Here is an 18,804-nt window from a genome sequence, read left to right as displayed (position 1 = left end):
TGAAACACAGTGGAGGCCACAGCAGTCAGGAACATTTCTAAGCAAGCTTCTTCAACACCTATGTGCTTCCCAAGCTGGATATGAAGTCACATTACTGTGTGAGTTGTGCAGTTTATAATATTAAAGCAAAGTAGTGAGGAATCAATCTCATCAAGCTTGCAAGGACCGAACACCTCCACCCCTATTTAGACCTGCGGGTGCTGCCCCACGACCCCCACAAAAGCCCATGTAAGGAGCTGAGGCCTTAAAGACTGAAGAAAAACTATTCTCTGGAGAAAAATAAAATGGAAATTGTATTTTTAAATAACAAAAATTGAAATGGGGCTGGGCGTGGTGGCTCATGCCTGTAATCCCAACACTTTGGGAGGCCGAGGCGGGCGGATTACTTGAGGTCAGGAGTTCAAGACCAGTCTGGCCAATGTGATGAAACCCCCGTCTCTACTAAAAATACAAAAACAGCCCAGTGTGGTGGCACCCGCCTGTAGTCCCAGCTATTTGGGAGACTGAGGCAGGAGAATCGCTTGTACTCGGGAGGCGGAGGTTACAGTGAGCCGAGATCACTCCGTCTCTAAAAATAAAAATAAAAAATAAAATAAATAAATAAATAAAATGGAGGCCAATAGAAAAAATAAATAGTAAATCTAAACACAATTATGTCAATGATTAATTGTTAATGAACTAAATACTCCGATTTATAACAGGGATTATCAAGATGAATTAAAATGCTCAAGACCAGCCAGGTGCAGTGGCTCATGCCTGTAATCCCAGCACTCTGGGAGGCCAAAGAGGGAGGATCACTACAGCCTAGGAGTTTGAGACCAGCCTGGGCAACTAGTAGGACCCTCTCTCTATAAAAAATTTAAAAATCAGCTGAGGATGGTGGTGCATGCCTGTAGTCCCAGCTACTCAGGTGGCTGAGGCAGGGGGATCACTTTAGCCTGGGAGGGAAGTCAAAGCTGCAGTGAGCTATGATCATGCCACCGCACTCCAGACAGTGTGAGACTGTCTCAAAAAAAAAAAAAAATGCACAAAACCCAATCAGATGCTGTCTCCAAAAGACATATTATAAAAACAAAGACATAGGAAGTTGAAAGGAAATCGATGGAAAAAATATCCCAGGCAAACCATAAGCATAAGAAATCTAGAGTAGCTTTATATAATACAGATATAAAGACAAAGGGTATTATCAGAAATTGTAAAAGACAGCTGATAATTACAGAAGCTATAACAATTATAAATACAAATGTGCCTAATAATATAAATTTTTAAAATACAAGAACAAATTGACAGGATTAAAGGGAGGAACAGAAAATGCATAATCATGGTCGGAGATATTCTCAACTGCAGAACAGCTGTGCAAAAATCCAAACTGATTGTCTCTTTTCTTCCAGGGAATTTTAGCCTTTTCAAATTTATTAGAACAACTGATATAGTTAGTTCAATTGCTTCTGCTGTATTAATTCATGACAGCCTGTCTTCTCTCTTATGCTTTTTCCCTTTCCTTACTATTGCTGGCTAAAGTTTCTCTTCACTCTGTTTTCCTCAGCTCTGCCCCCCGGCCTTGTTAACATAAATGTTCTGAAATGCTTCTCTATCTCACTACTGTTTAGTTTCCTATTCATAATAGTCATCATTAAACATAATTCTCTATTAACATTCACAGTTACACAATACATGGGTTCCCATCAAGATAGTTCACCTGCAATTGAGATGCGCCCTTTGGAACACTTACACTTATTTCCCTTCTTTTTTCCATACCCTCATCCGTGAACAGTATCCTTATAATGGATATTTTCACATATCTCCTTTCTCACATAGCTCCATCCACAGTGATGAACTCACTAGTGATGCCAGAACTCCTAGATTTTTCCAAGGTAGTTTACAATTCTTGATTTCACTATTATTCAATGTTTTCCTTTACAGAAGTGGCTCTCCACATTGATAAAACATTAAGTTCACCTGGGAGCTCCCTGCCTGAAGCTTCTGTCTTAATTGCTCTCAGTGTAGCCCCGGCATACTATTTTTAATGGCAAAAACCGCAATTACTTTTGCACCAACCTAATAGCTTTACCAGCTCCCCAGAGATTTCTAATGTGCAGCCAGGGCTGAGGCTGACTGCCAGTATCTAAACTTTTCTCTCTCCCTCTGGAGTAAGAACAGCTCCCTTGGACCTGCTGTGCCTCCCCACCCAACTCAGTGCTCACTGCCCTGCCCTGTTCACCACTCTGTTGACCACTGTGTTGACCCCTGCCAGGTCTAAGAGCAGGATGGAAGTAGGTTCTGCCTTTCAAGCTCCAAGCCCATGCCCGGGCCCTTCCTGCAACTGAAACACACCACTGGGGCTGTGCAGGGCCCACAGAGCCACTCCCATCTCTGACAGGCATTTGGACTTTGATTTCCTTCTTCAAACCAAACATTTTTGCTTTCTAACCTTTCAGGGATTCTCCCATAGTTTCTAGTCCTCAGGCAGCACCCTTTCTGGTTTTCCTGCAGTCATAAGATAAGGGGATGGAGGGGGCTGAAGCAGCATCTCCAACTGGAAGACCCTGTGGCATCTCTCAAATGATTAGCCGTCTTCCATCTGGTCTTTTGTTGTTTCTGGAACTCCTCTCGTGCACATACCAGGTCTCCAGCATCTGACTTGCAGACTTCTGCCTTTCACTCACAATTTCTATTTCTTTGTGTTTTATTTTATGTTTGATGCCTTCTTCCCTCTGGTCTTCTTGAATGGAGGCCTGAACACTGTTCATTCTCTCTGTTGCTCATCTTGTAGTTTTTGTTTGTTTGTTCGAGGGTTTTGGGTTGGGAGGAACAGAGAACAAGTTTATTGGTGAATGCTCATGGCAAGCATTATCCAAGAGAGACAAGATGGGGAGGGTGCTGTGACCAGAAAGCCTTCGGGGCTAGATACACAGTGTCTCACAAGGCAAAGGACAGGGCTGGGGGATGCTGGGAATGTGCCCAGCTACTCAGCACCACACAGACGAGCTCTTCAGAGTTGACAACCATTGCTGTCCTCATGCCCGGCCGCCAGCATATCTATTTCTGCCTCTGTCATCTTCCCACCCAGTGTGACAAGGACTTGCCGGATTTCAGCGCCCATGATGGTGCCATTCTCTTCCTTGTCAAACACCCAAAGACCTTCCACATAATCCTTGGACTTGGACATAATCCTAAGACTAGGCACCCTAGTCCTTGTTCCTGGCCATAGTCTGCAGCATGGGCAGGAAGTGCTCAAAGTCCAGCACCTTCCCGTTCATCTCATCATTCCTGAGGTTCCCCCAGGACCTGGAGCACCTCAGCATTGGTGGGGCTCTGGCCCAAGGCCCTCATCATGTCCCCACACTGGCTGTAAGGACCTTGCCATCACCCATTCAGTCAAACAGCTGGAAGGCCTCCTTGAACTCTGCGGTCTGGTTCTCAATGAAGTTACATGTCAGACTGCTCAGCTCTGCTCAGCTACAGGCCAGAATGCATCACCTTCCATGAAGAATGACTGCTCAGAGGCCTGTCATAAAGGATTATATGCTAGAAACTTTGGAGTACAGGTTTCTGATGGTATTGCTTAAAGAACTGAGGCCACACCAGTGGGCTTAGGCAAAATTTCCAGAACTTTAGTTGAGAAGCAGATGGCTTCCTGAGACTACTAGCCCAAGATCCAGTGGAATGAGGATTCATTACATAGGACTAAATGAATTGGTGAGATATCATACCCTTTCCTGCAGTAAGGACCCATCTTGTAGTTTCAAATTAGAAAATTCCAGAACATCTTTTGAATGAATTTTGTGCTCCAAATTCCTATCTTTTATGCTTCTCAACAAATGTTCCTCCAAATCTCCTTCTGCTTCTTCCTTTTGTACTCCTTCAAGTGAAATCGTCTGTCCTCTGTCCAGTTTGGCCTTCCTCCTTCAGGTCACCAGGAAATGCCACACTTACTGAAATATTTTGCCATTACTCAAAAATGCTTTCAATAGGAACTCGCCAGTGATACTGGAAAATGAATCTCAAAACTTTTCATCACAAGTCACTTTTGGCCAAAAGTTACATGATCCAGATATATTATCCCTGCCTTATTCATTAGACTGAAATGTGTTCTACAAGAAAAGCCATCTTCCAATAGAAGATGTTACTATGACTCTAATAGAGGGATTTGAAACCTCTTTTGAGCAATGTTGGTCTGGCTGTTGGAATGTTAGAACTTCCTAATGTGGTTCCCATGAGAAGGACAGCCCTCGCTGGGATGTATAAGCTTTGGCACTAAGGAGTTATACACCAACAGCAATCTGTAAAGGTAACACTTTAACACTACTATGACAGCCAGGCATGATGGCTCACACCTGTATATAATCCCAGCACTTTGGGAGGCTGGGGTGGGAGGATCACTTGAGCCCAGGAGTTCAAGTCCATTATAGGCAACATGGTAAAATTCTGTCTTTACAAAAAATACAAAAATTAGCCAGGCATGGTGGTGCATATCTGCGGTCCCAGTTACTAGGGAAGCTGTGGTGGGAAGATCGCTTGAGCCCAAGAGGTCGAGGCTGCAGTGAGCCGTGATCAGGCCACTGCATTCCAGCCTGGGAGACAGAGCAAGACCCTGCCTCAAAAAACAGAAACAAAAAAACATTGTTATGGCTGTGTATATCTCTGTCAATTAAGGAGAAATCTAATTGCCTAAATAACTGGATGTCTTTCATTGATATAATAATATTCCCCTGACTAAATTAATGTACTAAAAGACATTGATTGCTGGATGTGGTGGCTCACATCTGTAATCCTAGCACTTTGGGAAGCCAAGGCAGGCAGATTATCTGAGGTCAGGAGTTCAAGATCAGCCTGGCCAACATGCTGAAACCCCATCTCTACTAAGAAAATACAAAAATTAGCTGGATGTGGTGGCACACACCTGTAATCCCAGCTACTTGGGAGGCTGAGGCAGGAAAGTGCTTGAACTTGGGAGGCGGAAGTTGCAGTGAGCCAAGATTGTGCTACTGCACTCCAGCCTGGGTGATAGAGAGAGACTCCATCTCAAAAATAAAAAATAAAAATAAAAAGACATTGATTATATTGTTGTTTTGCCTGGTATCAGACAACAGGTGCTTAAGTTATCAACCATAACTTCAGTTGTTTTAAATGTTAACTTGATCCTTCTTTAATCTGAATCAAGCAGGTTTTACAACAGTGTTTTTCAACTGCGAATTCCCATCACATACTCATACAGTTTTATTAATAAATAGATGTTTAGGACCTACTCCAGACCTACTACATCTTATTTCTTGATATTCTTATCATACGCTTGGTATAGTCAGAGTATATTATGTATCTGAATAATTACATCAAGATTTTTGCTATGCCCACTTATTGTTGTAAATTAGATATAATGTTTTCTGTATTCTTTGAAATAGGCCTAATGATTATGTTTATAAGTAATTTGTCTAAAATTTGGGGGGTTGATTTTATAGTTTCATTTTGCATGTCACAGAAAACAACAAATTTTCTCATCAAATATATTATTCTTGTTATGACTTTCTAGTCTTTCACTTTTGAAAATCATAAGCAATGAATAAATGGCACCCATTTTAAGTTTTTTGTCATCTACAGATATTTTTGTTAGCATGTTTTGCTTTGATGCTTCCCTGAAGTTATTTGTAATGAGCTACAAGCAAAAAATGCTTCATCTTTAGTGAAGAATGACTGCGCAGAGCCCCACAGTAAAGGGTTATATGTTAAATACATTTGGGTTCAGGTTTCTGATAGCATTGCTTAAAGAACTTTGAGACCATATCCGTGGACTTAGTCAAATTTTCCAGAACTTTTGTTGAGAAGCAGATGGGTTCATTAGACGACTAACCCAAGATCCACAAGATCCGGTGGAATAGGATTAATTACATAGGATTAAATGAATTGGTGAGGGATGATAGTAGTTTTTGTCTGGAATACTGTTGATGTTATTTTAATGTCTTATTTTCCTTATATATAAGGAAGCCCTTTTTGCTTTCTCTTAAGCTTTTCATACATCACAATAAAGTTGTAGATTCTGCTTTTGTAAACTGAAATGAATCACTTGTAAATGACCTCTTATTCTCCCTGCCTGATTCCTCTAGAGTTCAAAAATTCTTATTGAATCTGCTTATTGAATCAGAATACATATATATTTTTTGGCAATATACTTATTTGCATAACTTCAATAAAAATCTGTCTTCCTTCTTGCCAGGGCATAATTGAAAACATTGGTTATGTAACCTAGGTCCTGCCTGCCATGTGCTATTAAAAACGATGTTCATTTAATCAGATATGACCACATGCTTTTAAAGAACTAAGGTTGACTTTATGGAACCAATGCTTACTTACAAAGCCCTCTTGGGAAAGCTGGCCTGGTCCTTGGCCTAGAAGAGCCTGCCTAAGACAAGAAAAGTGTTCTAAAAGCAATGATGTTGCATATGATGATACGTTTTATGAGCATGCATTTTCTACGTAATTGTCAAGAGTACCTATTTTTAGCTTGAGTGAGATTAATTTTCCTTGCTGACACCTTTCCATAATCTTGTTTACTACAACATGACACCGTGATAAGTAATGTTTCCATAAGTCAGATGTCTGTCTTTTCAAAGGATACTGGAAGTACTCTGTCCCTGTGCACAGTATAAACACCTATAAACCTAAGCAATGCTGACAGCACCAAAGGCTCTAGCACGAACTGTACTGCTAATTAGTGCAGTTCTTTGTACAAGTCACTTAAGCTCCTTGGGCTTCATGTTGCTCCTCTCAGAAGAGAAGAATCTGGACTGGACGGCCTCTTAGGTATCTCTAGGCCAGGTTTCATAATCTCGCGGCCATCCCTTTCTTCCACATAATGAGAGTTTTATATAATATGACAGTACCTGAGCACAAATCAGGACAGGATCTAAAAACTGAGATTAGATATTAAAATAAAAATGATATAAGATAAAACACAGCAGAGGCTGAAATAGATTTATATGTATTAGTATAAATATATCTCAAAATATAATGTTTTTTTTTAAATAGCAAGTTACAATAAACAAACCTGTCCCATTTACATTCAATTTGAAGAATAATGCTGAATATCTCTGGAGTGTTTCATTGACTTTGGTACCCCAGTTAATTATTGCCTCGAATTTCAGAGGTGAACACCTACTATGAGTTATGAGCTGTATTTGGCTCTGAGGATGTAAATATGAAAGATATAGTCCCAGATTCTGCATCTTATCTCTAACAATCTTCTATGTTGCTGTCTAGTCAGAGGCTTTGTGAAATGTAAATCACTCCACATTGACCTTTTCCCATCATTCTCATTGCCAAGAAAAAAGTCCAGACACAGAGGGCCCTTTACAATATCATTCCTAACTTTTCTTGCCTCAGCTCTTATCTTTACCCACTTCCATACCCTACCCTGGTTCTACTGAAACCTCTGATTCCATCCAAAGTATGACTTCACTGAATGAAACATACTCTCATAAATTTCATTGCCTTAGTGTATAAATCCCTCTTCCCATAGCATCTTGACTATCTTTTCCCACTTACTGAGCTCCTACTAAATCTTCCAATACCAAGTGAGATATCAACTCTTTTCGGAGACTTAATCTAAGGCCTGAGATTGGTGGACCATCTCCATATTCACATAGACAGTTATTTTATCTACTTACAGAATGCTCACATCTAACTATTCCTCTAGACCATAAAGTCCCTTCAATCAACCAGCCCAGTGTCTGGCCCAGCATGTACTCAAATAAATTCTCTTGAAAGAATAAATTATAAAACAAATACTCCTAAGAGGTAGGTGGTCATATTTCTCTCTTCATTTTATAGCTGGGAAAACATTAAAAATCTTGCCCCCAAATTCAGGGTCAGCAGGTAAAAAGCATGTAAGGTTTTCTAACTGAATCATATGTTCTTTCCTACTGGAGTTCCTCTTCATTTCATGCTGAACGAGAGAGATTATGGATGGAAAGAAATACCAGGACTACAAAAGCCTCGACGAGAAGAGAGGTGAACTCTGAGACTTCTCAGGAGAAATGCGAGAAGGGGTCTAGGAAGTGGGATGTACCTAGACATGAATGGCAAGTCGTTATCTCAGAGAAAGAAAAATGGCAATATCTATGTTGATCAACTTCCATTCGTTTATTTTATTTTTGTTGCTGAAAATATGAGATTGATCCTGGACACTCTGCACACTGGAAAATAAGTTCATCTGCTCTAACTTTTCCACATAATTTTCTAAAGTCTGTTTTTTTCCCTGTAAAACTTAAAGCAGCTTTAGACATAGTAACTTTGGACAAGGCCATTTGCCATTTGTGTGTCTTTCTGCCTTGAAACAAGTTTTATTTGAGTTGTGTTCTTCTCCATTTAGAGCAATCCTCCTCAAGTTTTGACTAGGACATTTTAAAGGCTTTTAACTAATAAGAGCAAAGGCAATACAACATTGCCATATGCTTAGGTCCAAATCCTTATTGCTCCAGGCCGGGCGCAGTGGCTCATGCCTGTAACGCAGCACTTTGTGAGGCCAAGGTGGGAAGATCACCTAAGGTCAGGAGTTTCAGACCAGCCTGGCCAACATGGTGAAACCTCGTCTCTACTAAAAATACAAAAATCAGCTGGGCGTGGTGGCGGGCACCTGTAACCCCAGCTACTCTGGAGGCTGAGGCACAAGAATTGCTTGAACCCAGGAGGCAGAGGTTGCAGTGAGCTGAGACTGCGCAACTGCATTCCAGCCTGGGTGACAGAGCGAGACTCTGTCTCAAAAAAAAAAAAAAAAAAAAATTGCTCCAGCTCTTCATTATGAAAATTTTAAAGACAAAGAAAAGCTTTTAAAGATGAACTACATAGATTGAACACTTGCCAACATTTTCATCTGTCTCGTGAAACTGCACCCTTAAATATTCTAGTATCATCTTCTAAAAACAAGGGCATTCTCTTACATAACTCCAGTATTTTTATCACATCTAAGAAAACTAACAAGAACTCTCTAATGTCATCTAATATCCAATTCCTTTCCAAATTCCCCAAGTTGCCTGCAATAAATATTTTACAGTTACTTTCTTTAGACTTGAATCTCTCAAAACGTATTAATTGCATCTGATTCTCATATTTCCTCAGTCTATTTTAGTCTAGAACAATTCCACTTCTTTTTATTTATTTATCTTTCATGACAATGAATGTTTTAAGAATCTGGGTCAGTTATCTTGAAGAATGTTCCAAATTTTTGTTTGGTCTGATTCTTTCTTTGTGATATTATTCAACTTGCTCCTCTTCCTCTGTGTTTTTTATAGACTAGACCTTGGAGCTGGAGACTGGATTGGATGCAGGTGAAATGATTTAGCAAGAACACTTGACTGGTGAGACTATGGACTTCACGTTTGCAACAGGCGGCATTTGATATCAGTGAGTCCCATTAGTAGTGACAGTGGTTTGGCTACTTTGTTAAGGCTGTGACCAATAGATCTCTTTATTATAAAGATCGGTTTCCCTTTTGAATTTAGCAAATAATGTTTGGCGGGGCTAATACTTTAGCACAGGAAATTTAACCGATTCCCCCAAGAAACAAATTCACCTAATGCCTTTTACCCAGTTTTATTATCTATTCATTAGCTATGCTGTAATCAATTATTACATTGGCTTTGGCAAACGGGTTATTTTTCTAATTCTATCATTTATTTGATATTTGACCTAAAAAAAAAGTTTACTCTCAACAACCAGGTATGAATTATAGATTCTTGTTTAAAAGGCAGAAAAAAAATGTTTGGATCTTCTCCTTTAATTATTAATTTTAGAGTAAAATATTGGGGTGATAGTTACCTATTATGTGACAAATGAGTTTTTTTAATTTCAATAGACTCAAGGGTAGATAGGTTTTCTATAAATGTAGCCCTAAACACAAGGGAGTGAAGAGGATACTGGGTTAATAATCAGAAAATGTTGAAATCAAATTCTAGGTCTACAGACTATGAGCCCTGTGACCTGGAGCAATCTACTTGAACTTTTCAGCCTCATTATTCACTTATCCATATATTTTCTTTGACATCTATTAAATGCTATTATATGAGTTACTTTTTTTAATGGCTGGAATTGCATTTGGAGCTTCACAGTATCTGTTAAGTTGCTAGCCCTCTAGGAGTTTGTTCGCTTTTGTTTGTTTTTGAGAACAGGGTCTCACTATGTTGCCCAGGCAGGTCACAAATGCCTGGGCTCAAACTATCCTCCTGCCTCTACCTTCCTAAGTGCTAGGATTACGGGCACGAACCACAATGCCCGGCCTAAGAGTTTGTTCTTGTTGCTACTGCTACTACTATTGTTGTTTAAAAATATTAATAAAATATCCACGGTGTCTTTTTAAAAAGCAAATTTCATAAACTATAACAATTAGGCATTGAAAATACAGCACAAAAAGATGTCTTGCTTGTGGAAAGAGAGAGAGATACCAAATTCATGAATGCGGGAGAGAATCAGGAATGGGGAAAGGAACAAAGTAGCCTTACAATTTCCCTGCCTATTTGAGTTTCTTAACTAAAGCAAATAAGATATCACATTCATTCTGGAGAAGCATATACATGAATATTAGTTAAATGAGTCTCCAGTGTAGTGGTTGTTAAACAGAAATGAGCATCAGAATCAACGAAGGGACTTTTTGCAAATGTAGATCCCTGGGCCTCTCCCCTGGTAATTTAGGGTCAGTAAGTCTAGAGTAAAACTCAGGCATCTGAATTTTTTTAAATTGTCCAAGAGATTCTGATACAAAGCAGCAACTGTAGAAGTATTGGAAATCGATTAAACAAAAGATACACATATGGTCATCGCAGCAGTATTCATGATAGCCAAAACGTGGAAACAACCCAAATACCCAGCTACTGAGGAATGGATACATAAAATGCGGTCCATCCATTCGTGCCATGGATAGTAGTCTTCCTTAACAAAGAAGTGCTGACACCTGCTACAACACGGACACGCCTTGACAACATGATGCCAAGTGAAAGAAGCCACTCACAAAGGACCCCACAGTGTATGGTTCCACCGGCATTAAATGCTCAGACAAGGCAAGTCTATAGAGAAGGAAAGCATTGTAGTGGTTCCCTAGGGCAGGTAGAATGGATGAATTAGGGGGTGACAGCTAAAGGGTACTGAGTTTCTTTTAGGGGTGATTACAATATTTTGGAAGTAGATAGTGGTGGTGGTTGCACAACTCTGCATATACTAAAAGCCATTGAATTGTACACTTTAAATGGGTGAATTGTGTGGTGTGTGAATTATATCCCAATAAAACTATTTTTTAAAAAAGAGCAAAGATATTAAAATCCTTAATCTCAAATTATGTAACTAAAAATAGATTAGATTAAATTACATTAAGCAACATATGGAAAGAAATTAATGGAATAATAGAGGATGATAGTTCCTTTTCAGGAAGACTGGGACCATTGAAAACTACAGGCAGTTTCTAGTTAATCATGGGAAGCTGAAAACAGATATTTGCTTTGGCTTCTTACCAGAACCCCACTGACAATACAATAAAGATGTTAAAAAGAAAAGGATAAATTCACAAGAACAGGGTAAATGGACAAGAAGTCTTTTTGCAGGAAAAAAAAATGTCCACAGAAATTCAAAGGCAGTAAAGGGAATTGTTGAGTAATAATTGACTTAACCAGAAAAAATCTGAAACCTAATTGCTTACAAAGAGCAATGTGAGGGAAAGAAGAAGCAGATTTAGTTTCCCTCCTCATCCCTGGATGGCAAGTGACTGTCCCCTTCTAAATAAGCAGTTTTTGTCTCTGTAGAAGCTGAACTAGAGGAAATACAACCTCCTGGGCATGAGGCCAGCTGAAGTAGGGAACCACACTGAAAACAAGGGGTCTATATAAGAAGTTCACATTCTGAAAGGGGAGACCCTCCATTCCCTTCCCTACTTGCTTCTAGAACACTGGCAGCCAGATTTATTTCCCACTTTCCACCACCCCCACCTCCACTACCATCACCACCACCAACACCAACATCACCACCATCACCACCACCACCACCGTCATGTCTACCCCTACCACCTCCACCACCACCACCATCACCACCACCACCGTCATGTCTACCCCTACCACCTCCACCACCACCACCATCACCACCACCACCATCACCACCATCACCATCACCACCATCACCACCACCATCACCACCACCACCACCACTATCACCACCACCACCATCACCACCATCACCATCACCACCATCACCACCACCATCACCACCACCACCACTATCACCACCACCACCATCACCACCATCACCATCACCACCATCATGACTACCCCTACCACCTCCACCACCACCATCACCATCACCACCATCACCACCATCACCACCACCATCACCACCACCACCACCACCATCACCACCACCACCATCACCACCACCACCATCACCACCACCACCACCACCACCACATCACCACCAACACCACCACCATCACCACCAACACCACCACTATCACCACCATCACCACCACTATCACCACCATCACCACCACCATCACCACCAACACCACCACCATCACCACCATCATGACTACCCATACCACCTCCACCAACACCACCATCACCACCACCACCATCACCATCACCACCACCACCACCATCACCACCACCACCACCACCATCACCACCACCACCATCACCACCATCACCACCAACACCACCACTATCACCACCATCACCACCAACACCACCACTATCACCACCACCACCAACACCACCACCGTCATGTCTACCCCTACCACCTCCACCACCACCACCACCACCAACACCACCACTATCACCATCACCACCACCACCACCAACACCACCACCATCACCACCATCACCACCACCACCACCATCACCACCACCACCACTATCACCACCATCACCACCAACACCACCACTATCACCATCACCACCACCACCACCACCATCATGTCTACCCCTACCACCTCCACCATCACCACCACCACCATCACAACCACCACTATCACCACCATCACCACCATTATGACTACCCATACCACCTCCACCAACACCACCATCACCACCACCACCATCACCACCACCACCACCATCACCACCACCATCACCACCACCACCACCACCGTCATGTCTACCCCTACCACCTCCACCACCACCACCACCACCATCACCACCAACACCACCACTATCACCACCATCACCACCACCACCATCACCACCACCACCAACACCACCACTATCACCACCATCACCACCACCACCACCACCGTCATGTCTACCCCTACCACCTCCACCACCACCACCACCACCATCACCACCAACACCACCATCACCACCATCACCACCACCACCACCACCGTCATGTCTACCCCTACCACCTCCACCACCACCACCACCACCATCACCACCAACACCACCATCACCACCACTATCACCACAACCACCATCATGTCTACCCTACCACCTCCATCACCACCACCACCATCACCACCACCACCATCACCATCACCACCACCACCACCACCACCACCATCACATCACTACTACCATCTACCAACTCCACCACACCACCACCATCACCACCATCACTACTACCATCACTGTCACCACCACCATCACCACTACCAACATCACCATCATCACCATCACCATCACCACCACCTCTAACACTTCAACCACCATCACCACCAACAACACCACTATCACCACCACTATCACCACAACCACCATCATGTCTACCCTACCACCTCCATCACCACCACCACCATCACCACCACCACCACTATCACCATCACCATCACCATCACCACCACCACCACCACCACTACCACCATCACCATCATCATCACTACTACCATCTACCAACTCCACCACACCACCACCATCACCACCATCACCACTGCTACCATCACCATCACCACCACCACCATCACCACCACCAACACCACTATCACCACCATCACCACCACCACCACCACCGTCATGTCTACCCCTACCACCTCCACCACCACCACCACCACCATCACCACCAACAACACCACTATCACCACCACTATCACCACAACCACCATCATGTCTACCCTACCACCTCCATCACCACCACCACCACCATCACCACCACCACCATCACCATCACCACCACCACCACTACCACCATCACCATCATCATCACTACTACCATCTACCAACTCCACCACACCACCACCATCACCACCATCACCACTACTACCATCACCATCACCACCACCATCATCACCACTACCAACATCACCATCATCACCATCACCATCACCACCACCTCTAACACTTCAACCACCATCACCACCAACAACACCACTATCACCACCACTATCACCACAACCACCATCATGTCTACCCCTACCACCTCCACCACCACCACCACCACCATCACCACCATCACCACCACCACCACCACCATCACCATCACCACTACCAACACCACCAACACCAACACCACCAGCACCTCCACCACCACCACCACCATCACCACCAACACCACCACCACCATCTCCACCACCATCTCCACCACCACCACCACCACCACCATCTCCACCACCATCACCACCACCAGCACCACCATCACCACCACCACCACAAACACCATGACCACCACCACCACCACCACCATCACCACCACAAACACCATGACCACCACCACCACCATCACCACCGCCTCCACCATCACCATCACCACCACCACCACCAACACAACCACCTCCATCACCATTACCAACACCATCACGACCCCCTCCATCACCATCACCATCAACACCACCACCACCACCTCCACCACCATCACCACCACCACCACCACCACCACCACCAACACCACCACCACCACCATCACCACCACCACCACCAACACCACCACCAACACCAACACCATCACCACCATCACCACCACAACCATCACCACCATCACCACCACCACCACCATCACCACCACCACCACCACCAACACCACCACCAACACCAACACCACCACCACCATCACCACCACCACCACCATCACCACCATCACCACCATCACCACCATCACCACAACCACCACCACCACCACCACCACCATCACCACCATCATCACCACCATCACCACCAACACCATCACCACCACCACCACCATCACCACCATCACCACCATCACCACCATCACCACCACCACCACCATCACCACCATCATCACCACCATCACCACCAACACCATCACCACCACCACCATCACCACCACCACCACCACCACTATCACCACCACCACCATCACCACCACCACCACCATCACCACCACCACCACCACTATCACCACCACCACCATCACCATCACCATCACCACCACCACCATCACCACCACCACCACCACTATCACCACCCTTACCACCTCCACCACCACCACCACCACATAGCCTCGTTATGTTGCCCAGACTGGCCTCGAAATCCTAGGCACAAGCAATCCTCTCACCTCAGCCTTCCTAGTTGCTGGGAATACAGACATGCACCCACCACTGCCAGCTCAGTACTTTGTCTTAAATACAAACAGTCAAAGATCACCAAACAGCTGAGGAAAACAACTTACATAAAAATCAAAAGGAAAGCAAAGCAAACAGAGAAGAAAGAGAATTAGAGAAAACAGAGAATGCAATGAGTTGAAGAAGATGTAAAAGAAAACTATATTTAATAAACTCGGAATTAAGAAAAATAATGAACCTATATAATAATAGGAAGCTATTTAATAAGGGAACATGCAGAGATAACAACAAAAAAGAGCTTTTGAGAAGTTCAAATATTATTGATAGGAGAAATGGAAAAAAAAACTACCAATAGAGGGAAGATAAGGTAGAAAATTAAGAAAATATCCCAGAAAGCAGAAAAATACAAAAATATGGAAAATGGGAGCGAAAAGATAAGAAAATTAGAGAATTCATCCAAGAGGCCCAATATTTAAATAAGAAGAATTCCAAAAAGAAAAGAAAGTGAAAATGAACTGGAAATGAACCTGCATAAAAGTCCTCTAACATTTTGTTTTCCAGAGCCAAGGGACATAACCTTCCAGATTAAAGGGTCCCAGCAAATGCCCAGCACAAATATCAAAGACCTCTACCAGCTACCTCATCGTACAACTTCAAAACCAAAAAATAGGGCCCTAAAATCTCCCAGAATTGGGAAAGACAAAAATAGGCAGATAAAAAGATGTGGAGACAGACTGGCATCAGATGTGATCTCAGAGCAGCTCTGGAAGTGGGAAGAGATGATGGAGCGGCACCTTCCCGGTTCTGAGGTGCAGCAACGTCCAGCCTGGAATTCTGCACCTAAGCACACTGCAAACTAAAGCAGGAAAATATAAGGCATTTTCTGGCATGCAATGTTTAGCAGGACTGTTTTTTTAAAAAGTAATCTTTGTAGGACTATCTGACCTTTCCAATATCATACATGTAATATTTGAAAAAAGTTAATTTTTTAATACTCAGAAAACAATCTTTTATAGCAAAATAGTCTGTTAGGAGAAATAAGTTCAAGATACTGATTTTACAAGATAGTGACTATAGTAAAATAACAAAGCACTGTATTTTGAACATCACTGAGAGTAGATTTTAAGTGTTCTCACCACAAAAAAAAGTATTCAATGAAATGCAGATGTTAATTAGCTCAGTTAAGCCAATCCACAATGTATACGTATTTCACAACATCACGTTGTACATGGTAAATATACACTATTTTGTCAATTTAAAAAATAAAATATCACACAAAAATGAAAAAATACACATTCAGTTACAAAGACACTTAAGACAGACATTTATCAAAACCAAATTCCCTCCTCATAGCACAGTAAAACCAGAAACAAATTTCTAAAATACAATTTAATGGTCCTAAGATCAAGGTCATTAAAATGCTCATATCTGGAAGGTACAGTGAAGCTGGTCCACCACAGTGCAGCAGGATGAATGTTATAATCCTCTCAGAAAGTAATCTGGAGGCACGTTCAAAGCCAGAAAAATTTGTGTGCATTTTTGTCTCACTGAAAGAGCTACCAGGAATTTATCCTAAGGAAATACTCCAAAATAAAGAATACTATTTCATGCTGAAAATCAGTGCAGAGTTATTTGTAATTAAAAATAATGAGCAACCACAGGTTCAAAAATATAAGCATAGTGAAAAAATATTATGCTGGATACAGTGGCTCACACCTGTAGTCCTGGCTACTTGGAAAGCTGAGGCAGGAGGACAACTTGAGCCCAGAAGTTCAAAACTAGCCTGGGCAACATAGCAAGACCCTGTCTCTAAAAAATAAATAAATGAATAAAAATGTTTTAAATGCATGGCACATCAACTTGATGGAATGTTATACAAAATATTTAGATGACATTATGACACCATAATAGCATAAACATGTTTACGACACAATAAGAAGTAAAAATTAAAAATAAGGAAGTCAATTATGATACATCAATGTAATAGAGTGTCAGACAAAAGTTTTAAATGATCATCATGAAGGCTATAGCCCCATGAAAAAATAAAAGATTCCAATGCTATAAAAAAAGGAATAAAAAATAAAAAGATATTGCAAAGGGAAGAAATAAGGAAGACATGATTCCTGGAATTTGTGATGAACAGACAGAAAATATATTTTTCTACTACCCTCTCCCGCTTCTGTTTATTGGGACTCTTGGTGAAGACAGTAACTCTGTCAAGAATTTGACCTACAAAAGGTTAAAGAAAAAGTCATTTCAAAGCTTTGCCACATTATTATTGACCAAGGATAGAAAATTTCCTTTTGTTTAGATAACCCCTTAGTGGGCCTTTGTAAAAACTAGACTCTCCCCTCCTACCACCCACAGGTCTGGGGTCGGGAAGAAGGGGATTGAGAAGTAGTAGGAATATGGGAGATGTCTACTGAAAGACAGAGAACTTGGGTTAAGAAGAGAGATTGAGCTTGGGTAAAGAACAGAGATGGGGGAACTTTCCAGAACATAGGGAGGAGAGAGGAAGCTAGGGAACCGGCAGCAAGCAGGGACGCAAGGGACTCTGCCCAAATTTCCAGTGGTGGGAAGGAGTAGTGCACTTTTTAAGACAATGATGTCTGCCATTTTTCTCTTTCACTCTGTGGGAAAATTCCTCCAAAATAATTGTCTATGCATAGTTCCTCGTTCTCACTACCAGCCCTCCTTAGACCACTCTGTCTAGACCACATACATCTGCCTCCGCCTCTCCTCAGAAACTACTTCTGTCATGGCCTCTAATGACCTGCATGTCGTCAAAGCCAGTGGTCACCTTCATGGCCTCACCTGACTCAATCTCTCCGCTGCATTTGTCACAACTAACATCACCCTCTTCTGTGATGAGCCAAGCTCCTCCTGGGCTTCCATGACACCACACGCTCCTGGTCTCCTCCTTCCTTCCCCACTCTCCATCTTAGCCTCCTCAACTGGGTTCTCATCTTCCAGGCAACTTTAAACTTGAAGCCCCACCTCCACCCCCACTCTGGTCTCCATCCTGTCAACTCTCTCATTACTCTGTTTCATCCACTTTTCATGACTTCAGCTCCATCTACACGCGTTCACAGCTTCCACATGTGTGTCTCCAACCGGACTTTGCAGAGACACAGATCAGCATGCAATTGCCTATCTCACTTCTTCACTCAGCTGTCTCATTCAAACTTAACTTCCCCTGTCAATATGGTCCTCTCTCAGAGCAGATTTTTACACAGACTGATTAGAAGTCATCACGGAATCCATCCCTATCCACATTCAATCCATCAGCAAGTCTTAGCAAGTCTCATGAATTAAACATGCACACAAGT

General features: G+C 42.5%; 1 protein-coding gene and 1 pseudogene across 1 annotated transcript in view; both read right to left on the bottom strand.

Annotated features, from left to right (window-relative positions):
• SH3BGR (SH3 domain binding glutamate rich protein) overlaps positions 1-18,804 on the bottom strand; it is a 66,185-nt gene that overhangs the window by 23,089 nt on the left and 24,292 nt on the right.
• LOC129022700 (myosin light polypeptide 6-like) lies at positions 2,920-18,281 on the bottom strand (annotated as a pseudogene).

The sequence above is a fragment of the Pongo pygmaeus genome, chromosome 22, assembly GCF_028885625.2.
Source record: "Pongo pygmaeus isolate AG05252 chromosome 22, NHGRI_mPonPyg2-v2.0_pri, whole genome shotgun sequence".
NCBI lineage: Eukaryota > Metazoa > Chordata > Mammalia > Primates > Hominidae > Pongo > Pongo pygmaeus.
This window is presented reverse-complemented; position numbering and strand designations above follow the sequence as displayed.